Raw genomic sequence first — 25,012 nt, 5'->3', positions numbered from 1 at the left:
GTTAACCAATAAGTTTCACTTGTACTTCATGTTTAACAACTGCTGAGGGTGAATGGGAAGTGAGGGAAAAAGAGTTTAACTTCATATCACAGAAACTTGCGCTAAAATGAAGAGGAAAATGACCCAGTTCCTGGTTCAAGTCACTGTAATCTGCTTCAATAAATAATAACAGCACACAAGGAAAACAAACACTATATGATAGGAACAATGGATAATTAAATACCAGATCAGGGAGGACAGATGACACTTGCTATGGGATTTCATTAAAGAAGGATTCCAAAAAGTACTGGCTTCTTCTGAGAAGACTTCTCAGAACAGGTAGCATTTAAACTGAGTCTTGAACAAGTATATAGAGGGTAGGGAACAGGCCTTCCGGGCAGGGAACAGGCACAGTGTCAGGAATGGCACAAAGGGCTTATGGAATAGGGGACAAAACTGGCTGAACACAGGAGTGCTACGTGTTGGGGAATATGGGGGAAGGCTGGCTGAGGTTGGTTAAATGAAACATAATTAGACGGAAGAGAAAGGAGGTGGAAAGACACATGGAAGACTGTGGAAAGCCCCTGAAGATGGAGGTCAGCATAATAATATGAAGAACTCAGTGGTACTTTGACACTGTATGAATGTCTAGGTTTAAAAAATCAGGAAAACACAATAAAACAATAAACTACTGATAGAATGATATGTACCCAGAGGCCAGATACCAAAGAATACACACTGTGTCTTTCCATGTATGTCATATATGGTGATAGAGGTCAGCTTAGGTGTTGCCCTGGGAGAGTATGGAACACAAAGAAGTAACAGAGAACCGTGTAGGGTGTTAGAAATATTTTATAATATCTTGATCTGGTGTTGCATACATGGGTGCATAGAGATGTAAAAATTCAGTTATTAGCAATGCAGTTAACCTACTAGATTTTTTTTAATGTATGCGTACATTAAAAAAAAAATCTAGTAGGTTAATTAGGCTGTCAGTTGTGTGAAGTAAATTTTGGTCAAGGAATAGCCAAGGTAGTAATGCAGTAATAAGTTATAAATGTACTCACTGTGCTCTAGAATGTCACAATTGGAATACAAGAAATATGTGTAAGAAAAAAGACAAATATTCAACATTGATGGTTGGATGAGCTGAATAAGTTAGATCACTCTACTTTCAATTTAAGAACTTGGCCAGTGTTTGGATACATCTGAACAAAGAAAAAAAAGAAATACAATTTTTATTATGCATATGCTATGTATCAATCCCTGACGTATATTTTGACACATATAAACATGGGAAATATTACACCTTGTAACCGAGACAATGAAGATGAGTGAGGTAGCTGGTTTTGACACTAGAGGCTGAGAAAACCATCAGCTCATAATCGTAAGAAGTCTGAAGCCGGAGGAAAAGAATCAAGAGAAAATAGTGGTAAGTGCCAGGAGCCTCTGGAAACTACATCAGAGATGAAGACTCCAGGACTGTTGAGCTTTCTAAGAGTCCCAATAACTCAGGTAAAAACAGAGGGCTTAAAACTGAATCCTGGGGATATATGTATGCATATAGCTGATTCACTTTGTTATACAGCAGAAACTAACACAACACTGTAAAGCAATTAAACTCCAATAAAGATGTAAAAAAAAACAAAACCTGACTCCTGCAAAGTAACAATTGTTACGACAAACAGTAAAGAATTATAAGAAAAATAATCACATGCCTGTCCCAACAGAGAAATATCCTAAGCTCCATCTCACCATTTCTCCGATTGGCCTTTCACAAAATACAGTCCCATCAGCTGAATATAGGTTTGTCAAGTAACTGTGAGTAAGACTGAATTAAACAAAAATAAATCAATTCCTTCCTCCAAAACTTTTCAGAGTATGTAATGTAACAAAGTGAAACTTGAATTTCATGTCGGGATGTAGAGTACAGCTCTTCTCAAATGCTTCTGTCTTGTAACTACATTAACATCATCTAAAACCAGTGTTCTGCAGGACAGAGATTGTGAAACGCTGCTCTCATCATGTAAGATATCAAGTCTTTCTGAAAATCCATTCTTCCTTCTGCCCTTTCTCGTGTTGTCCCTGTCACCTGGAATGTCTGTCCTAAGCTCCATCTGCCAAAACCCTACCCAGTTTTAGGATCCAAGAGATAATAAAAGGCTTACATTACTGAAAGGCAGAGAAAGAAATCCCTTCCTAGGGATCTACATTTCCTTACTAGGGAAAAGAAAAATTGTCAAGTATACCACAGTGACCTTAAGTCTATGAATGTAACTATGTTGTGTTACTTTGAGTTCTGTAAAAGTCAATGTGCTACAATATACATCTATATGAATGTTTGATCTCTTACAAGTAGAACTTGCTGATAACTTTCATCATGAGCAAGGTTAATGATTAAGGGAGCCATTGTATTTGGCTCAGCCCTTATAACTAGGGAATATTAAAATTGGAAAGGTCTCTAGATATCAGCAAATCTATCCACCTCATATTCTAAGTAAGGAAACTGAGACCTTCATAGATTGGATATTTATATTAACAAAGGAAAAGGATATAAGATTGGCAGAACTACCTTTTAGATTAAGAATTTTGAGATTTTTATACACTACTAGGACATAATGTCCACTGATACTGAGACAATGTGTTTCTTAGTCATCATTTTCTATTGCACTGACCAAGCGAGGTGGCAGTCAGTAGCTGTACAAAGGGAAAACGAAAACTTTAGAAACTCCCCATTTATATACACAGGGAAATTCATCATTCATGTTATTTAAGCTAACTGGATGCAGTTTATCAGCTACATTGAGGAATGGTGAAGTGAAGTGTCTATACAATTAACATGTTAGTTTGTGTCATGACCTCCCTGTTGTTCAAGTGAGTTAACGGTTAGCACTCAACTAGGCACTTAAGAGTCCACTATAAATCTGGACTAAACATTTATTTGTGGCGTCTTTATTCTTCTTTGGTGCCCTTAGGCAGAATTAGCCCTCTTATGTTTTGATAAATTCAAGTATTAAACAGGGCTAAGGTTTCACAAGTTCTTTGGCCTAAACATGGGGGTAAGGGAGACCAATGAGCTGGAGTACTTCTAGATTTAAGAATGGTCAGATTGAGGAAGAAGAGTCTTATGCCAGAGGTGAAAGAAGACTGATTATAATTACCTATTTTTAAAAATTCCAACACTTTTCAATGTTCTAAAGTGACCAGGAAGTACATGGGTTTGCTAGGAAGTAACGGAGTCAAGCAAGAATATTCTGTAAGAGTTTGTGGATGGCAAAGAAGAGGAAAGGAAAATAGAGACAATCCTAGAAAAGGTTTTGGTTGGCCGTAATAATGAAGTCAGAAGGAGGAGAAGAAGAAGAAGAAGAATGACACATGCAATGGGAAAGAGAAAGCAAGAATAGAGAAGCAAAAGGGAGAGTAGAAAAATGAGACAAATTTGGAGAAAGAAATGAGGAAGAAAACTGGGTGAAAGAAGGAAGCACTGATGGTAGACCACTTGACACTCAAACATTAACACGATGCACATTTAAGATGTGCCATCAATGGCCATGGTCATTACCCTCAAATAGTTTACAGTATGTGTTTCAGAGACATTTATAAATTGAAAATGCCATTAAAATAAGTGCCAGGGTATAAGTATTCATGGAATTGTATGGGAGAATAAAAAGTCCCCCGTCAAAGAGCCTTCTGAGACATCAGAAAAAAAGGAAAAACCTAAAAAGCATAAGACTCTTCCTATTTTCATTTCCAATGATACATCCCAATCTTGATGATCAATCAGCGATTTAAATATCAACTATAAACCCAGTATTTTATGAGCTGCTATGCAGTACACTATACTAGAGCAATAGAACAGAGAGGACCTCAAACCCTCTGTTCCCTCAAATTGAAAGACACGCTTCCTGACCCCTCCAGACCACTACTGGACACAGGGAACACACACTAATGTTTCAGGACCCCAACCAGCAGTCACCTGCTTTGTGATTACTTCCATGACACACCCCCATTAACACCACTGACTTTCCTGCTCCTACGGGACATGACACATATTTCCTATTTTAACACATACCACGGTGCATTATGATTGCAGGTAGATGTTCTAACAACTTAAAAGAGAATGATGACTTTTTTCTCTTTACATCTTGTTATTTCCCTACTCATAATATTTCTTGAAGAGAAACCATAAAAATATAAACAAACACAAAAAACAGATAATATACAAAACGTGTGCTTTGCACCTTAACACAAACTTAAGTAAAATTAGTTCTGACAGTATCCGGCATGACAAACTTCCATGGTACAAATGAGAATGGACCAAGGTTTGAGCAGGTACAGGAGACAATCCAGGCATGAACAACACCAAGGAAAGGTAGACAGGAAGTAACATGGTGTGTAGGAAATCACGAGACCAGTCTGATGGGAAGAGACTTAAACAAGACTAAAATTCACTTTCTAAACCTCCATCTCCAATTGGACAATTCACAAGACACAGGTGCACCAAAGTGGCCAAATATTCAATCCCTTTAAAGGGGAGGAACAGTTTAAAATTTTATAAATTTAGTTTGCCCAAAAGCAACTGTCAAATGTTGGCAGGACACAATGAAGGCTTACCTTTGTTAACATAGTTAAGTCTCTCTCACAACTAGACCACTTGGCTCCACGTTCCTTAGCGCACCTGACGCACTTACACAGCATTGATGAGCTTTACACAACTGGAAGGTCACATCTTTATTTCTTATTGCAGGAACACAACATCTGGAAACTTTATTTCTAACAGAAGCTAAAGCAAAAGTACTGTAAAATGAGTCATTTAAACCATACATTTTATCATCTTTAAAAAGCATCTGCTCTGTGCTAAGGATTAGAAATGACTCCTGTCCTTAAAGCCTCATTAAGGAGGAAGATCTATAAAGTCAAAATTTCAATCACATGACATAAAGCACAGAAGTGCCTATGGAGGCCAAAAGTTATATCTAAGTGACGGCTTCATGATAACCCTGGAGTACAGTCTAGAAAGATGAGGCTATGCAGAGTTGGAGTAGGAGGTGCATTAACTGCACAGGGAGCACCTGTGCAAATACACTCAAGCCTGACACCTGCTGGGCACTGTAAATACTGCAGGTGGGGATGATTAAAGACCAGCGGTCCAAGTGTGAGAAGAGACAGAAATAAAAATAGAGATGTTGGCCCAAGCAAGCCTGGGAGAGAGCATGGCTTGTATCCCACAAGTGATGAGGCCTGGGGCTACCACTGGCTGAGTAAGGGTGCCTCCGCTGATGAGAAAAAGGCGCCCCGCAGCTGAAGAACCAATTAGATAAAGAGAGTGATCACAAAAAGCTCCCCTTCCTCAGGGCAAAGAGCCCCAGGAGGCTTGGCAAAGCACAGTTCAGACTACAGGCCTCTGTGCAGAGCACACGCTGGGCGGCTAGTATGCACTGACTCTGTGTGGGCAAGCCATTAGCAGCATTATTTTAGGCATATCTTGTCATGTTAGAAGATCACTCAACCCGGGTAGGCAGATGAACTTAGAGGAACTGAGACCAGGGGCCGCAAAACCACCCAGGAGTTTCTACCATAGTCGGGGCAAAATGTAATGTGGATGAAGAAGCAAATTTAGGAGGAGGCCAAAATTTACAAGCTAGACCCACTGGATGAAAGTCATAAAGAAAGTTCAGTGAAGGAATTCTGAAGAGAATGGGCTCTGCATTTTTCTTACAATCAATGTAAAATATTAGGCAAAATTAAGTACAATGGCTTTTAAGGTCCCTTCCAGCTCTAATTTCTTTTGATTTCTAACTTATTACTCTCGTTAAGTAAAGTCCCTTCAGAGGTACAGAACAGTTCCTACACCTGAATGGGATGCAAAGAATAATCTGACTTCTCTTCACCAGGGAATGAGTTGAACTGTCCTTGCAGAAGAGGTAACACATGGTGAGAACCCCAGATCCTAGAAAAGGGCCAGGCACACGATAAGTATTCAGCTTTTTGAAAACAAATGAACAATCATTTCCTCTCCTAGATCTTCACACCCTTTCTCTGCTGGCTGCTTTCTTTCAGCTTATAAACTTCCTCAGTATACCCACTTAAAAAGCCCTCAGACCTATGATTCTTTGGATCTTCTTGTGGGTAACCTAAGTCTCTCCCATGCCTTCAAACACCTCTCCTCCCCAAAAGCCCAGATCTGAACCTTGGGCCCAGACCTGTCTACCAGGCCCCTCTAAAGCACTGAAGATGAAGTAAGATCCTCTCCCAACCCCCAATACCTTCCTACTGTGCTCTATATCTCTCAAAAAGATGCAGCTGTAAACTGTCACCCACGCTTGCTGCCCTCCCTTTTCTAACTGGTCACCAGGCCCCACCCATTCTCTCTCAGATCTGCAAAATCCAGTCCAACCTTTTATAACTTAAGTGGAAACCTTAGATTACAATTCACCCTGCACCCAATCAAGTGCCTTGCACATGGAGGTCCAAGTGAGTCTCTAAACCAGAAGTCCATCTCACCGTTCTTTAGGGTTTCCCACAGCCTTCAGGATAAACATCTAAACTTCTGACAGGACAAACAAGGCCCCGTTCTGTTGGGCCCCACTAGGTTTCCAGTATCAACTCTCATTTCTTTCCCAAACCCTGAGTTCTAGTCCTATACCTTAGTTTTGCCATATTTTCTTATATTTCTCAAACTTTGACACACACTGCTCCCTCCTGCCACCCCAGGAGCTTCTACATATCCTTAGAAAGGATGGCACCTCCTCCAAGAAGCCTACCCTGAACTTTCCCTTCCAAGATTCTGTGCTCTGCAAAGGGGAAAGGTGGGGGGGGAGGGATACATTAGGAGTTTGGGATTAACATAGACACACGACTCTGTATAAAACAGATAATCAACAAGGACCTACCGCATAGCACAGGGAAGTCTACTCCATAGCCTGGAACAAACTGTACGGGATAAGAATCTGAAAAGGAATGGATATATGAATAACTAAACCACTTTGCTGTACACCTGAAACTAACACAACATTGTACATCAACTAACCTCCAATATAAAATAATAATTAAATTTAAAAAAAGATTCTGTGCTCTGTAGCACCAGAACTTACTTCTTCCAGAGCACTGACTACTGTGCTTGTGTCTACCTGCCGCCCAGTAGGAGGGGAGATTACCTAGGGCGGAAGCATCGTCTCCAGCAGCCCTTGGTTCTGACAACTCATTCAAGTGCCAGGATACTTGACACACATAACCTGCTTAATTAATTCTAAGAACCCACAGAAAGAGTGGTTTTTAATGTCATTTTACAAGTGTGGGGATTGCAGTTCAAAAGTAACCTGCCCAGGCCACAGACAGCATAAGCCCTGGAATTCAAATCCTAAGCTGTCTTCACACCCCTGCCCTTTCCACTATATGATACGACTACTGAAAAACAGAATTTTTTTTCCTGAGCCCTCTTTTAATGGAAAGGAAATGAAGCTGGGATATACCAGTTTCCTAATCGCTTTGGCGTGTACCAGGCAAAGTCGTTCAACAGACCAGGTAATATCTGTGGAACAATTAACGATGCTCCAAACTGTCCTAAGTGTCCTACATTGTAGGGTCTACAAGCATTAACACAGTGAGACCTTGTAACCTCCAGAGAGAGTGAGTCCTGTTCAGCCCATGCTACAGATGAGAACACTGAGACCTAGAAGCCTTAGAGCACTCGGCCGGGGTCACCGAGCCGGCAGGAGTCCGAGGCCGCACGCCCCATCTAGCGCACGCACACCCGGGCACTGGGCACCGGTTCTAGTGCCCACCCTCCACCTTGCACCATCTAAAACCCCGCTTCGCAGCGCCCACACGAGAGCCCCTGGAAGCGGGAAGTACAAAGCTGTCTCAAACAGATGAACCAGTTTGCAGGGCAGAAGCTGAGACACAGATGTAGAGAACAAACGTATGGACACCAAGGGAGGAAAGCCGCAGGGGGGTGGGGATGGTGGTGTGCTGAACTGGGCGACTCGGATTGACGTGTATACACTGATGTGTATAAAATTGATGACTAATAAGAACATGCTGTATAAAAAAATAAAATAAAATTCAAAAATCAAGAAAAAAAAAGAATACTGTCTACTGTCCTCCGCGCCCCCTGGAACACTCACTGTACATATCCAGGAGGTGCTTACAGAATGAATGAATCCATGAACAAACAAGCTCACTCGTTTCAAACGTGCAGTCACATGCGAAATCTGACCTTCTGAGAAGTTAAGCTTCTGGAAGGAGCCCATTTTCTTAATGTATTCAGCATCGAGTCATCACAAAATAGGAACTCTTATAAAGTACTGGCCCCTCACTTCCCCTGAGAAAGCAAAATTCCTCAGCAGGGAAATGGGAGGGTAGCAGACATTACCCGCAAAGCTTTAGGAAGGCTGCGGCTCGCTGAGCACGTCACTAGGGCCCCTGACCGCCTGCCTGGTAGTAGGACAGACACACCAGGAACGGCTGCTGACCGGCAGAAAGAGCGCCCGGCCAGGCAGGCAGCACACCCCGCACCCTGCCAAGCGAGGTCTGGCCAGCAAGGGAAAGACGCTCTCCACTTCAGAACCGCCCACCACCAGAAAGCCAGGTCCTGCCAGGACCTGGACACACGAGGCCTTCCTTACAAGGGTTACACATCTGTGGCCTCGCTCTGCCTCGAATAAAAGACAGTGACGGGGACAACGTGACCATCTCCAGCGGAACTTTCAACTTCGTTTCAAGTGCCTGGGTGCTGGGTCACAGTGGATTTCTAAACTCTTCCAATATTCAAAAATACCAATTCCTAAGATGCAAAAGAGTTGTTAAACATACACTTAGCACAGACCCCAGTCCCACTCCTGAGTATTTTCTCAAGTGAGGTAAAAACCCAAGTTCACATGGAAACCTGCCCTGGGATGTTTACAGCAGCTTTATTCCTGATCCCCTCAAAACTGGAAACATCCCACAAGTCCTGCCACCCGCAGGCGAATGGACAAACGGAAAATGGAATACAACACAGCCAGAAAAAGGAGTGGCTTCTCATACCCGCAACAACAGGGATGACGGACTTCCCTGGTGGTCCAGTGGCTAAGACTCCACACTCCCAATTCAGGGGGGCCGGGGTCCATCCCTGCTCAGGGAACTAGATCCCCCACGCCGCAACTAAAACATACTGCACACGGCAATGAAGATCCCATGTGCCGCAACTAAGACCCAGCACAGCCAAGTAAATAACTAACTAAATAAATATTTAAAACAACAACAACAACAAAAAACAAACCCGGGAGGAATCTCGCATAGCTTTTGCTGAGCCAAAGCAGCCAGAATCAAAAAGCTACATGCTGTTGTTCCGTTTATCTGACTTTCTGGAAAAGCCAAAACCTTAGGGACGGAGAGGAGATTAGTGGCCAAGAGGCTAGAGGCACCCTGGCGCCAAAGGGCAGCAAATGGCATGACAGGATTGCTCTGCCGCCTGATGGCGATCAAAACTCCTACAACTGTGCACTACAAGTGAACTATGCTTCACGGCTACTAAGGAGACACAAATTATTACAGTTTGAAAAATGTGCCGGCCAGCCATCCCCTGCATGACAAATGCAGTAAGAGGGGCGGGGAGGCGAGGCAAGTGGATCAGCTGGAGTTCTGAAGGTTCTCCCCACTTTCAGTTTCCCTCCCCTGGCATGTCTCCCCGCCCGGCCCACTGCTGCTCAGGCCGCCCACCCGGGCCGCCTGGAGTTACCCAACCGGAAAAGCCAGAGCCCAGGCTCAGCCGCGCCTCCAGGCACAGGAAGGGCAAAAATAGAAAGCGCCAGTGCGCAGTGGAGGGCTGGAAACCCTCGGACCTCAGATAACTGCGGAGAACCTGGGCTCGGAGTCAACATCGGCTCCAGGCGGTCCCAGCGTCCCGACCCCGGCCGCGACACACTTTCCACAAAACTGACACACACGCGCGGGTCGCGCGGGCTTCCCCGCCGGGTCGCCTGGAGGCCGGTCCCCCGCAAGCTGAGCGCACGAAAGGGCGCCCCCTGCGCTTTCCCTCCGGAAGGTGGGCTGCGGGGCCCAAGCGTAAACCCTGAGACAAGGTACACGCGCACCACGCCGCCACAGGGGACGAGAGGCCGGACGCCCACCTGGCCGGACACCCTGCATTTCTGGAATCACCGGACTTGTGTGTAAATTTCCCTTTGGCGTGTCATTTTCCAAAGGCCACTCAAGATCAGGGGACAGCACGCCTCCTCTCCAAGTGTCCTGCCAGCCCACCCACTCAAGATCAGAGGGACAAAATGCCTAACTAAAACAAAACAAAACAGAAACACAAAAAACTGGAGACAGGGAGGAAAGGGTGCCCTCAAAAAAAAAAAAAAAAAAAACCTAAGCACGTTGACAGCGATAAGAATAAACTACCAGGCAAAAGAAACCCTACATGTCAAATCCTAAAGTACAGAAGGGCAAGCCCGCCGGCAGTCCAGGCCCGGGGAGACCGGGGTCCCCAGCCCTGCAGAGCCAACCGCAGACCGGCTCGGGCGCCCCTCAGAAGCGCGGGGTCCCCGCGGCCAAGTCTGCGCCCCCGGCCGGCGCCGGCTCCCCTCTGCCCACCCTGCGCGCGGGGGCTGGAAACGGCCGCGGAGAACCACGGCGGGGCCGGAAGGGGGGCTCCAAAGGAGGTCTGGCGACTCGAGTCGCTCCGTTTCTCGGTGGGTTCAGCGCGCGCCGTGGGGGAAGAGAGGCGGGGGTCCGGGAGGAGGGGACGGGTGGCACTTACGTAGACCGGCAGCGGCCACGGGCAGACGGCGGGCTCGGCCCCCACGAGCGATTCCAGCCTCAGCTCCAGCTTCTCCCCCATGTTTTCGCGCGCCGCCCCTGCACCGTGCTAGTCTAGCGGTTGGGGGAAGGGCGCGGCGCCGCCGGCGGGGGCGGGGCAAACAGGCAGGCGGGCGGTGAGGGGAGGGGGCCTGGCCTGGGCCTCAGCCGCCGCCGCCACGCTCCCGTCCGGCCCCCGGCTCCCTCTTTGTGGTCACAGGCCCCGGGCCTCCAGCGCTGCTGCGAACTCAGGCCTGCGTGAGGCGAGCACAATGAGCCGGGGACCGGGCCGAACCGCTCGCGGCGCGCGCGGCCCACCCTGTGGACACGCCCGCTCTCACGCACTCACGCACGCACGCACGCACGCACGCACGCACGCATGTCTTCGGCTGCCCCCAGCCACACCCACCTGCCCGAAGTGGGGACCCGAGGAGACCCCTCGGGGCCTGGGGTGGCGGGTTCGACTCCCGCCCTTGACGTACCGTGACACGCTCCCCCTCCCCCCCAATAAGAAGACTATAATTCCTCATTAAATATGACAGCTGGAATCTCGGCTTCTGTTCACAAAAATGCCGTGTATTTAGCCTATGCTAGGCACCAGACCGCGGACGCTCAGTACTGGCAAAAAAGGAAATGCCCTGCCCTCATGGCACTGCCATTTTAATTGGAATAGTAGGGACAATGTTCAAGGGAGAAAATAAAGTGTCATCATCGCCACGGGGATGGTTAATCTCATGTGCGCACTGCGTGGGGCCCCGGCAACCACAAACATTATTCCAGATGTGGCCAGGAAGGTATTTTTCAGAAGAGATTAACACTGAAATTGGTCCACTTTGCGTAAAGGAGACTGTCAAGGCCGCGCCGTGGGTGGGCCTCGTCCATCAGTTGAAGGACTGGAGAGAAAAATGAGGTTCCCTAGAAAGAGGGAACTGTTCCTCCAATGGCCTTGGGACATCAGCTCTTCCCTGTGTCTCCAGCCCAGAGTCCTGCCCGGACTTGCTTGCCTCACAGTCACATGAGTCAACTCCTTAAAACAAAACTATATATGTAAAAATACTGAATATATACAAGCCTATTAATTTGTATATGTGTGTATACATATTATATATATGTATACACGTTTATATGTGCGTGCGTTTGTATTATATGTGTAAGTACTATATACAGTATACATACAAGCCTATATATTTGTGTGTATATATTGTATACATGTATGTATGTGTATATATATAGTATACATATTATAAATGTGAACATGCTGTATATATACACACACCCATATATTGATATATGGGTGTGTGTATATATACAGTATATGTACACTGTACATATGTATGTATACAGTGTATATTTATATATAGGTGTGTATATATGTTGTATACCTGTATGTGTATATGTTGCATAGGTATTATATGTATATATGTATATACTATATATAGACACACTTGCATATGTATTTAGATGTGTATGTACATGCGCATATTTACATATAGGTGTGTATGTGTGTGTATACATTGTGTATATGTATGTGTATATATCTTATATATATGATATATATGTATATATGCGATGAATTTATATGTACAGTACATATATATTTTTATGCTACATGCTTTTAGATGTAGGTGTATATATGTCTATATGTATGTACGTGTATTGCATATATTATATATGTATGTATACTGTATATATACACATCTAAATATCTTTGTATGTGTGTATATATGTATGATATATATGTACCTAGGTGTGTCTATTGCATGTTATATGTATGTGTACATACTGTATATATACAAACTATGCATTTGATATGTGTGTATGTATAGTGTATATGTATACGTGTATTGTATGTGTGTATACATACTGTATATATACAAACGATGCATTTTATATACGTGTGTATATATGTATGTGTGTATTGCATATACTATATGTGTATATGTCTGTATGCATACTGCATATATACACAGCTGTATATTTTTGTATGCGTGTACATATGTATGTGTGTGTGTGTGTATACACACACACACCCTATGGATTCTGTTTGTCTGGAGAAGCCTCACTGATACGGACACTTATGACAATTGAGCACCTGCTCTTTGCCAGCCAGGGAGCCAAACGCTTGTCTTTTCGGTGTCTCCCTTAAGTGTCACAAGTCCCGGGAGGGAAGGTGATGCCGCTCCTACCAGTTGAGGTGCCTCAGGGTCAGAGAGGCGCACAGGGCGGGGGGCTGGAGCCTGGTGGAGCCCAGGTGGAGTTCTAGCAGCAGTACAGCCTAGCAGTGCCACCTCCCCAGGTGCTTCTCACAAAGACGCCGAGGGAGAGACGGGGTCTGAAGGAGGGGATGAGGAAGCTTCCGTGGGTCCGCAAGCCCAGACCAAGGCTGACTCGTCAAGGGTGTTAGAGGTCAGGACTGTGGTTACCCTGGGGGTGGGGTTACACAGAGCCATTCCCATTCCGAAAAAGTATGCATTCTGCTCTTGTTTGTATGTTTACCCCCCCACCCCCAAATCTTTTAAAAACAGACTCTCTTGGCTGCTGGGAGCACACACGGGGAAGTTGTGTGTGAGGGGGTGTGATCCAGTGGACAGGGAGGATAAGCCCCCCACTCGTAGGGCCAGGAGTGGCTCAGCTTTGTGAGCTAAGGATGGCCCGCGAGGTCCCAGAGAGAAGGGTCCCTACTCCGTCCCTGCTCCGTGCACCCCATTCCCAGCCTGAGAAACCCAGAGCTACCCACACACACACACACCAGGGAGGAGAGCCAGTCACCCTGGCTCACAGGCTGCGGCTCCAAGGCTCCGGGCACTAGGAGCTATTTTCAGTTTTCATGCCCTAGGACATGGCCAGAGCTATTGTCTCCGGAAACTCTCTGTCTGTCTCTCGCCCGCCCTCCCTCCCTCCCTCCTCTGCCTCTTCCCCTCCCGCTCCAGCTGTCCTGCTCTCCACCCTTCATTTCTACACAGGATGGCTCACAGACAGCTGCTCCCTGTGTCCACCCACCACCATTCGATGGATGTCAAAGCAAGCCCTGGGGACTTCCTTGGAGGTCCAGCGATTAAGACTCCGAATTTCCACTGCAGGGGGCGCGGGTTCGATCCCTGGTCAGGGAAATAAAATCCCACATGCCGCACGGCACGGCCATAAAAATAAATAAATAAAAAATAAAGTTAGAGTGATGAAACAGCCCTAGTGGTGCAAGAATGGGACGTAAAGCTCTATGGTATAGAATAAAGGTCCGGAAAGAGATATATGAGAACTTGATATGACAGAAAGTGGGGAAATTAAGGAGTTTTCAATAAATGGCATTTGGACAATTGCATACCCATGTGGGTAAAAGTAAACTAGGAAAAAAAAAAAAAAAAGCAAGCCCTGGTCAGGTGTGACCTTGGGCCCAGGGCCATTGGCACACATTGTCGTGTGGGATGTTCTGCCTTAGACTCCTCCCTCCCTCCTGTGTCACTTTCCCTGCCAGGTAAAGAACTCTGCCTGGTCAGTAAGACCCTAGAGGTCCTTGGCCATTGTTATTGCAGTTGGAATTGTTACTGTTTACATAGGGTGACCAACACCCGCCCCCAGTTTGCCCAGGACCGCTCAGGTTTGAGCGCTGGAACTGTGGGGAAACCCTCATTCCTGGGGAACCCCAGAAGGCTGGTCAGCCTATTTTGGACGGATCTTTCACTTGATCTCCCAACCCCCGAGAGCCAGAAAGGGAATCTCCCCCCTCCTTCCATGGTAACCATCATTCATTCATCCACTCATCCCTTATTCAACTCCTTTATTCAGCAAGTATTTATGAAGCATCTACTACACATCAGACACTCCTCTAGGTGCTGGGGAGAGTAAACTGAGAAGGTGTGATTGATTACATGGGGATGATGTCTCGGAGACCACTGCAGGGCAGGGGAGGTGGGAGAGGGAAGGGGCAGTTCTAAATGCAGGCTCTGACGGGATTGGGGCAGACCTTGCCCTGGGCCAGGCTGGTTGCTTCAACACAGCTGTCCTCACCCAGGGCCATCCTGCCCCCGCCTCCCCCAGTTTTTTGGTGATGTCTGGGAAAATCTGTGGTGGTCACAACTGGGGTGGAGAGGCACCTGGAATCAAATGAGTGGGGCCAGGGATGCTGCTGAACCCCACACAGTGCCCAGGAGGGGCCCCCAGCAGAGGATGACCCGCCCCAAATAACCCCAGTGCCGTGGGGGAGACCCTGCACTAATATTATTCAGACCCGCTGGTGCCCCTAGATTCCTGCACAGGCAGGGACTCTAACCGGGTCACCTCTGTATCCCGAGGTGACCTAGAGTGGAGCAGCCAGGAGGGCTGAGTATCAGGGGTGAAATGACGAATCTCTGTGCCCACTCTCCCCGCCACACCCCAGGGTCGATGGCCTCTATCTCCTCCCTGTGCAGGTAGCTTTTCCCTGAGCCATTTCTTCTTGTCAAGGTCCCTGTCACAGGTTGGGTTCCCCGAAGATGACATTGAGAGCAAGGATTGTAGTGCAGTTGGTTGATGTGAGACGCGTAGAGAACAGATACAGCTGCCATAGGGTCCCGCAATTCCACTCCTGGGCATAGACCCGGAGAAAACTCTAATTCAAAAATATATATACAACCCTGGGATTTCCCTAGTGGTCCAGTAGTTAAGACTCCGTGCTTCCAGTGCAGGGAGCGTGGGTTCCATCTCTGGCCAGGGAACTAAGATCCCACATGCCGTGTGACAAAAAAAAAAAAAGAAAGAAAGAGAGAAAGAAAGAAAGAAAAAGAAAGAAAGAAAAGATGCATGCACCCCAATGTTCATTGCAGCACTATTTACAATAGCCAAGACGTGGAAACTACCTAAATGTCCACTGATGGATGAATGGATAAAGAAGATGTGGTACATATATACAATGGAATATTATTCAGCCATAAAAAGAATGAAATAATGCTATTTGCAGCAACGTCGTGGATGGACCTAGAGATTATCACACTAAGTGAAGTAAGTCAGAAGAGAAAGACAAATATATGATCTCACTTATATGTGAAATCTAAAATACGGCACAAATGAACTTGTCTATGAAACAAAAAGACTCACAGACACAGAGAACAGACTGATACGGGTTTGGGTCTCTCAGGGCCTTGGCTGTTTTATCAGTTTATCAAGCCTCTCATGAACCATGCTGGGTCTGAAGAGTTACTACGATACAATTTGATTTTACAGCACTATCCCCAAAATTTAAAAACAATCTCAAAAGCAAGCCAATCCCCCACTCCTAGAAGAGTGAAACTAGGCACATTTTTGTTCCCAGAATCCAGTACAGAATTTGACCAAAGAACATAGCAGAAACTCAATGGCATTTGAGAGAAAGAGAAAGTCTCTTTCGCTTTAGCCTCACTAGGATGTCCATTAGTCTAGGCCATTTCTTTGAAATTTCTGACCTGCGAACTTCGAACCAGGAGGAATCTTTTAGCCTGACGTTGATTTGTCACTATGAATTCGCCATGTGCAGTGCACAGCCCTGAGCATCTATCACACATGGACTCTTGAGCTATCCTTCCTGTTTGATGACCTTGTGGTTCATACTGCAGTAAACTAATGGGTTCTGTCTAGTGACATTACACCTCCAGTTCTGAGGCGTAGATTTGACAGTCCTATGCCGCCATGGCCATGTTCACTGCCTTCTGCTATGGAACTGCCTAGACCAAAGGCAGCTGCCTTTAAGAGAACATTTCTTTCTCCAACATAATTGACAAATCCAGTGTCAGCTTGGGTCCACATGTAAGGGGAGTCACTTGAGCCTACGGTAGACCATATGTGTCAATGCCGACAAGTTCTATAAAACATGTTTTCCTTACAATTGAGTCTTTGTCTCAGTCAAGCCTGCTTGGGAAAAACTGTACCTGAAGGGTACAGTTGGCTGTGGCTGCTATTGCAGCAGCTGGCTGATGGACAGCTGCCTGAGACTTTTCTGCCCTGTAAACTCCTGCACACTCTCAAGTCAAGTGCCAGGTATACTAAAGACCCTCCAGGTGCCTTATTCATTCCACTCCAGGTATTGCTCAGTCACCTGCAACTCCCTAATGCCCCTTTTCTTTATGTCAGACCTTTACTTAAGTGGCTCTAAAGAAACAGCCACTTTCCCACACCATAAACTGCAGCCATCAGCCAAAATCAAAGTATCTTACGGCTGGTATAGTGGGTTGGATGGTGGCCCCCAAAAGGATATATCCATGTCCTCATCCTTGACGGTTACCTCATTTGAAAAAAAAAGGTTTTTGCAAATGTCATTAAGGATCTTGAGATGGGATTTCCATCCTATATTATCTGGATGGGTCCTAAATACAATGACAATTGTCCTTATTATATAAGAAGGGCAGAGGGACATTTGAGACACACCAAAGAGAAGATACAGACACCAAAAGGGGGTGATGTGAAGACAGAGACAAAAACTGAGTGATGTGGCCTCAAGCCAAGGAAGCTGGCAACCACCAGAAGCTGAAAGAGGCAAGGGATAGAATCTCCCCTAAAGCATCTGTAGGGAGAGCAGCCTTGCTGACACCTTGATATCAGACTTCTGACCTCTACAACTGTGAGATAGTGAATTTCTATTGTGTTAAGCGTCCAAGTTTGTGGTAGTCTGTTACAATAAGCACGGGAGAATAATACAGCATGTCTTAAACCTTTTCTAGGCTTCAGCAGTTTACTGCACAAACTTAAATATTTTCAAACAGTCAAAGGTCCCAACATCCCACCATACATTAAAGACCAAGGCACTGGAATACCTTCCTTGGCAGTACCAAAATATTTTCCACATGGACATTTTCCTCTCCAAAATGTCTGCTCCTTTTTATTTCTCAGTGTTCCCAGCTAATGCACCCAATGTTAGGGTCTTTTGATTACCTTTCAGCAGCTACAATGCCTTAATTCCATTTGGTTTGGCATAACTTAGAAAATAAGAGAAAAGATGGAGGGCCGAATATTCCTGTTACTGTTGATAACCCTGGCTTGAGAATCCAGTTTGAATGAAATGATCACATAACTGAACCCCAGAATGGGGCAGATTTACTAACTAGTAATACACAGAATGAGAGAAACAGAAGACACTTACTCACACTCTCAAGGGAGAGAACAGAATTAGTCAAGGCAAGCATGCACGCTTAATTCTTTTCAAGCTTTCAATATAAGTCACTTGATCATCCTGGGGCAGAGTCAGTAAAGAAGCAGCGCTAATAGGACCCTACGAGCTCTCTTGACAGGACTAAAACATCAGGAGCAGGAAAGGAACATTCCCTCACTCCCCACCACCACCACCCCCAGCAGTAAAAAATGATCATCCACATTGACAAGGTAAAAAAAATCAGAAGCTACGTTAACTCTGATTTACTCTTAGTATACCAAAAGCTTATCAGGAGCCTTGTGCAAAATCATCTTGATTGGGCTTCTTTGGTGGCGCAGTGGTCCGGGAAGATCCTACATGCCTCGGAGCGGCTGGGCCCGTGAGCCATGGTTGCTAAGCCTGCACGTCCGGAGCCTGTGCTCCGCAATGGGAGAGGCCACAACAGTGAGAGGTCCACGTACCACAAAAAAAAAAAAAAAAAAAAACCCAAAAAACCCATCTTGATTAGTTGCTAATAAAAGTCTTTAGAAGCAGACCCCTCCACATGCAGCAAAGGGAAGATGCAGACCTGTATGCTTCAGGATTTTCTCACCAAAACCCCCACACAATTTGTTTACTATTCCAGCCAAGTATGGCCTAGCCCTACCCTTATCCCTGTTTTTCTTGGTGTAGTAATAAAGAAACATAGATGGAAATAAAGAAGACATATCAGGTAGAAAGATATAAAATAGTGGGGAAAATAATATGTGAAGTCAAGTACCACCACCATTTACTAGCAGTGAACTTTCAGCACCAACATTAATATTTTTTCCTGTTATATATGTAAATGATAATAACTAATATGTACATAACAATTTTCAATTTAATCAAATCTCATTTTTATAACTAACTACTTCACAACAAGTAACATGCTAAGGCAACATCAATAGATGAAAAAAGGTAGTCCCTGGCCCCAAGGAATGTTGCCCAGGAGAAGACAGAGATATGTAAAAAATACAATTATAATACAGTGTAGCGAGTGCAGCAATCAGGCACACAGAAGTGCAAGGGTAGCAAAAAGGAGCGTGTGATCACAACACTAAAAAGAAGACTGCACAAAAGACATAATATGTAAACTGAGGTTTGAAAACCGAAGTGGGCTTCCCAGGTGCCCCATAGGGAGAAAGGAATTCTTGGAGGAGGGAAAAGCATAAAAGAAGACAGTGAATTGTTCATATAATCCAGAAGTGAAGTAGGCAATGGCAGGAGAAATGATTGGACACAGGCGTCATGAAGACTTGCAGGTCTGCATTTTAGCAAGTCCATTCTAAAGGAAACTTTGAGGATCAACTCGGGGGCAGGGGACAGTGGGGGGACAGAGCTAGTCATTCCTACCAGAAACACTGGAACCAGTTTCTACCAACCCACCAATAGAATGACTTCAAAGGCAACATGGTATCACAGAAAGGGCTTGTTCTTTTGTTTGTTTGTTTTTAGTTCATTAGGCCTCACTTAAAATTCTGATTCCACAATGCCCTTGCTTTGGGATCTTGAACAATGCTCATAGCCTCTGCAAGTTTCAGTATAGTAAGTTTATGTGATTACCTTCATCTGTAATATCCCTGCGTTCCAATCTTAATGGAAACTCAAGTTCAGGTCAAAGACAAGTTTCTCTGTGACTTCTCCTCTGAATTGATTCAAAAGCCGTCTCTCCCATCCTCATATGGCTTCTCTTATGGAATCTCATAAAAACTTCTAAGACCTCTTTGGTTTTTTGTTGTTGTTGTTGTCTGTTTGTTTTTTAATTTAAGTATAGTTGATTTACAATGTTGTGTTACTTTCAGGTGTACAGCACAGTGATTCCTTTTTCACATTCTTTTCCCTTATAAGTTATTACAAAATATTGAGTAGAGTTCCCTGTGCCATAGAGGAGATCCTTGTTGTATCTATTCTATGCCTTCTTTGAATGACCATAGCACTTGTTGTCTGTATCATTTTTATGTCTCTGGTTTCTTTGTGACTGAAAATGAAAATTTTCTATTGGTTCATGCCCTGGCCCTTCCTTAAAAATGTGTTCATTTATGTATTTCATATTTATTGACTACATCTTAGACACCTTGTTAATTGCTGGTTCTAGATGTTAGTAAAATATAGACCTTCCTGCTCAAAAGGTCACAGTATTTGTGGGAAAACAAAAAAATGAACAACCTATGTCTCAAAGAGCTTTGTACTTCCCAAAGAGAACACACCTAGTAGGTTCAATAAATACATGTATCATACATAAATGTATAAATAGTTAATGGGATTGAAAACTAGAGATAACTGCTTTTCGATTCTGAGGAAATGATGATTATATTTCACCAGGAGCTCAATACCACTCTGAGAATGAGGGCTTAACCCCCGTCCTGACTCACTGCATCGCTTTTCTGTATAAAAATACACAAGTCTGTATATACGCTCTAGAAAAAGGCTTATCTGGCATGAATTTCAGATAACAAGAAGAAAACTTCAAGAGGTTCAGAGAAGCATCCAGAAGCTCAGATGATTGGCACTAATACAACTTGCTTGACAGGAAAATAGAGCTGTAAATCTCACAAAATTAGATGATCTTTGAAGAATTTCAAAACCTCCTGCTATTAATTGGAAATCCCAGAAGAACCACTTCTTTTAAAGCATACTGATAATATGCTTTACAGCTTAATATTCAGAAGCCTATGTTTTGGCTAAGTGAGCTTCAGGAAAGAAGGAAACTTGTGGTTCAGTTCCATCTACTCTGGAACCTCTGGTCAAAACATTTACTTCTGTGCTCAGCCATCTTATCATCTGTAAAATGGAGGCAACTCTAAGAACACATAGTTACACAGATGTTGCACAGTTTCATGTGTCATTGTCTTCATTTGTTTCAGAAAACCAATAACATCTAAGCTACTACTGCAAAGAGTGCAATGTTACTTGGGGTCATCTAGTGCAGCTCTGTCAAAGGAAAGAAAAGGAAAAGGGCCTAGAATAACTATAATTTTCCCAAGAGGACACTATTATCTTATGGTAAATCTGAGTCAAGAACCCTGATCTCTTTGATGACATTCCATTGTTCTTTCGTTGGGTTCTGAACAACCCAGAGAAAGAAAGAGAAATAAAACTCGTATGTGCTGTGTCACTGGTACAGGATGTGGCAAGATTGGAATTGGAGAACTACATATTAACAGGTATTTGGGAAATTCTTCAAACTAATTAAGATATATACCAGGTCCATAAAAAACAGTATGTTTTCTCAAGATGATTCTGTGGAATGAATGGAACTGGTAACTGAAGGTGTCTGTGTGCTGCAGTTCCAAACAGGATGGGTGAATGCTTGTTTTCTGGCACCTTGAAGACTCCACCCCAACATACACATTAAAATAAAATTAACATTTCAACTGGGTCATAGTTAATTCTGCATGCTCTTGTAAGTCAGCAAAATATTCCATATATCGTTTAAGTTGTCACTCACTTTTTTTTTTTTTTTTTTGCGGTACGCGGGCCTCTCCATGTTGTGGCCTCTCCCGTTGCGGATCACAGGCTCTGGATGCGCAGGCTCATCGGCCACGGCTCATGGGTCTAGCCACTCCACGGCATGTGGGATCTTCCCAGACCGGGGCACGAACCTGTGTCCCCTACATCGGAAGGCGGACTCTCAACCACTGCGCCACCAGGGAAGCCCCATATCTGATTTTTGTATTAGGACTCTTCTAATTTTTTATATACATTGGAAAATAACTCATGTCTTTCTAAGGTGTATATCTTTGATTATATTTTCTATTTTCATAAAGCTTCTTGTATTCTCTACTCAAAACAGTTGTAAATAATGGCTGCATGTAACTAATCAATAACCAGCCATTTTGTCCAGATTTTCAAATGTGTTGGTATAAAGCTACCATAGTATTCTTTTGTAATTAAAAAAAAATTACTCTGTTTTATAGCTAGTCCCATCTCTATCATATTTGCCAAATATTGCTTATTTTATTGGTCTTTCTAAAGAACAAGCTTTTGGTTTTATTTGTCAAGTTTACTGCTTTTCTTCTCTATTTTTGACTTTTCTCTTGATTAATTTTGTCCTTCCACTCTTTGGGATTTACCTTGTTCTTTTTCTATGTCTACTGTCCATTTCCTATAGCTTCAAGAGCCATTTTCAACAACTCAACGAGTTCTGCTGGCTGTGTCATGGCCACTTCATCATATGCCATTAAAACTTAATCTCATACACTGGGTGAAGACTCGGCAGTCTTATTTTGCTTTCAAAATTGTTCTATAGCCTTGGATCCTTCTTCTTCTCCTAAATTAGCACTATCATCAGGGAAAATTCTAGTGGGCCTAGAATTCTAGGCTTGCCTCTCCTGTAGTTTCATAATCAAAGAAAAAACATTTCCACCCTTTTTTTGATGTTGATCGAAAATTTAGCAACACTTCTTTGCACTGTATTCAAATCCCAAAATATAAGCAAGCCTTCATGCACACAGGCTCACTGAAATGTCCTAATTTTAAACTTTATATGACCTGGAACAATGACCTTTCCAAATACTCCACACTCTTCCTAGGTGTTCAGACTTTTTCATTCCTACAACATCTTTTACACATGGTCGATTTGTGTCATAAGTTCTTCCTCACTCCCACTTCTGAGTATATATCCAAAGGAAACATCATCATGATTTGAAGAGATATCTGTACTCCCATGTTCATTGTAGCATTATGCACAAGAGCCAAGGTATGGAAACAACCTAAGTGTCCATAGTAGATTAATGGATAAAGGAAATATGGTATATATATACAATAGAATATTATTCAACCTTAGAAAAGAAGAAAATCCTATCATTTAAGTCACCATGGATAAAACTGGAGGACACTATGCTAAGTGAAATAAGACAAAGACAAATAGTGTATGATGTCACTTATATGTGGACTCTAAAAAAATAATGAAATAAATCAACTCTTCCCTCCCTGGACATTTTCCTCAGCAGAATCTAGCAGCCTCTACTATGAGTGTTATCTTTTTTTTTTATTGTTGTACCAGATCACAACCCCAGGGAACCTATGTATTTACCGATGTATATCTACATTATAGTTTACCATTGTTATATTTCTTTGTAATTCATTCCTTCCACTTCTGGCATCAGAACCTCATTTTTACTTTGGAGAAGTTCTTGTGATTCAGGTAGGCTGTGTGTCTCCTTCCTAGGCTGTGTGACTTGGGGCTGGCTAGACACAGTGTTTTACATATACTCTATATGTCTTAAGTACTTATTTCTCTGTTTTCCATCATTTTCCCTCCAAATTTTTGTGTAGTTATTTTTTAATTGACATTTGTAATCCTTTCTTTTGTTTGACTAAGGTACTGTTCAACCAATCTTCTGAGTGCTTAATTTCAGCTTTTTTAATTCTAGAAGTTTCTTTTGGTTGCATTTCACAGATAATTTTTGCTTAAATTGTACATGTTGTCCTTTTCTTAATACATTAATCATAATTTTAAATAATAGTTTCATTGAGATATAATTTACTTTCCATATTATTTAAAGTGTACAATATAATGTGTTATGCATCCACCACCACAATCAATTTTAGAACTTTCATCCACCCCCCAAAAGAAAAAGAATCTATTATAGGTCACTCACTCCCCCATTTCTCCAAACCGTAGGCAGCCACTAATATACTTTGTCTCTACAGATTTGTCTGGACTGGACATTGCATACAAATGGAATCATACAATTACTTAGCATGTTTTCAAGGTTCATCCATGTTGTAGCATGCATCAGTACTTGATGTCTTTTTATGGCTGAATAATATTCCATGGTGTGGATATTACTATGTTTCATTTACCCATTCACAGTAAATGGCCATTTGGGTTATTTCCACTTTGGGGCTCTTATGAATAATGCTGCTGTGGTTGGATTTACGTGCAAGTTTTGTATGCAGGTCTAGATTTGTTTTTTCAGTTAACAGACTGTTTCGGAGCAGTTTCTGGTTTACAGAAAAATTAAACAGAAAGGACAGAGTTCTCATACCTCCTTACCTCTCTACCCAGTTTCTCCTATTATTAACATCTTACACTAGCGTAAGTCATTTGTTATAGTTAATGAACCCATATTGATACATTATTACTAACTAATGTCCATGGTTTACTTTAAACTTCATTCTTTGTTTTGTACATTATATGATTTTTTGACAAATGTGCAATAACCTGTATCCACCATTGTAGAACCATACACAGGAGTTTCTTTGCCTTTAAAATTCCGTGCTTCACCCATCCTTTTCTCCCTCCCCACAACCTCTGGCAACCACTGATCTTTTGACTGTCTCCACACTTTGGCCTTTTCCTAAAAGTTCATATAGCTGCAATCATATAATATGCATGTAGCCTTTGCAGATTGGCTTTTTTTCACTTAGCAATATGCATTTAAGCTTCTTCCATGTCTTTTCATGGCTTCATAGCCTTTTCTCTTTATTGCTCAATGCTATTCCTTTGGACCGATATACCATAGTTTGTTTATCCATTCCCCTATTGAAAAACATTTGGTTGATTTCAAGTTTTGGCAATTATGAAAGAAACTGTTATAAATATCCATGTGCAGGTTTTATGCGGACATAACTTTTCAGTTCCTATGGGTAAATACCAAAGAGCATGATTACTAGATCACTGTATGGTAAAAGTATGTTTAGTTTTGTAAGAAACTGCCAAGTATCCTGCTAGCAGCAAATGAGAATTTCAGTTGTTCTGCATCGTCAACAACTTTGGTATTTCAGTATTTGGATTTTAGCCATTTGAATAGGTGTGTAGTGGTATCTCATTATTGTTCTAATTTAAAATTCCCTGATGACATGGAATGTGTAGCATCTTTTCATATGCATATTTGCCGTGTGTCTATTTTCTTTGTTTAATCATAGTTTTTTGTTTTTTAACCAAAGCCTACTAACTCTTGTCCTCCTTGTCTATTTATATTGTCTTTTTTCTTTCTTTCTTTTATTTTTTTTTGAGCTTTTGATCATTTAGTCTTTTTCCTGGTATGTCCAATTATTTTGTATATTAAAATTGGGCTTAACTTATTTTAGGAAACTATAAAGATACCTCCACATTCTGGATGTTGTTATTGTTCTCTTGAAAAGATTTCCTTTTGCCCATGGCAGACAGTTACTATAGGGACTGGAAAC

At 43.2% G+C, this 25,012-nt stretch overlaps 1 long non-coding RNA gene across 3 annotated transcripts in view; it reads right to left on the bottom strand.

The window, feature by feature from the left end:
• The window catches only part of LOC308611358, a 175,160-nt gene extending 164,091 nt beyond the window's left edge, over positions 1-11,069 (bottom strand). For 2 of the 3 annotated variants that reach the window (XR_014014851.1, XR_014014852.1), the window contains exon 1: positions 10,724-11,069. This is a non-coding gene — a long non-coding RNA (uncharacterized lncRNA). The remainder of the gene's footprint in view (positions 1-10,723) is intronic. The other variant, XR_014014853.1, reaches the window with a different exon arrangement.
• Positions 11,070-25,012: the final 13,943 nt, after the last annotated feature.

This window comes from Mesoplodon bidens (assembly GCF_964165515.1).
Source record: "Mesoplodon bidens genome assembly, contig: HAP1_SCAFFOLD_72, whole genome shotgun sequence".
Lineage (NCBI taxonomy): Eukaryota > Metazoa > Chordata > Mammalia > Artiodactyla > Ziphiidae > Mesoplodon > Mesoplodon bidens.
The sequence above is the reverse complement of the archived record's forward strand: the minus strand, read 5'-3'. Positions and strand labels throughout refer to the sequence as shown.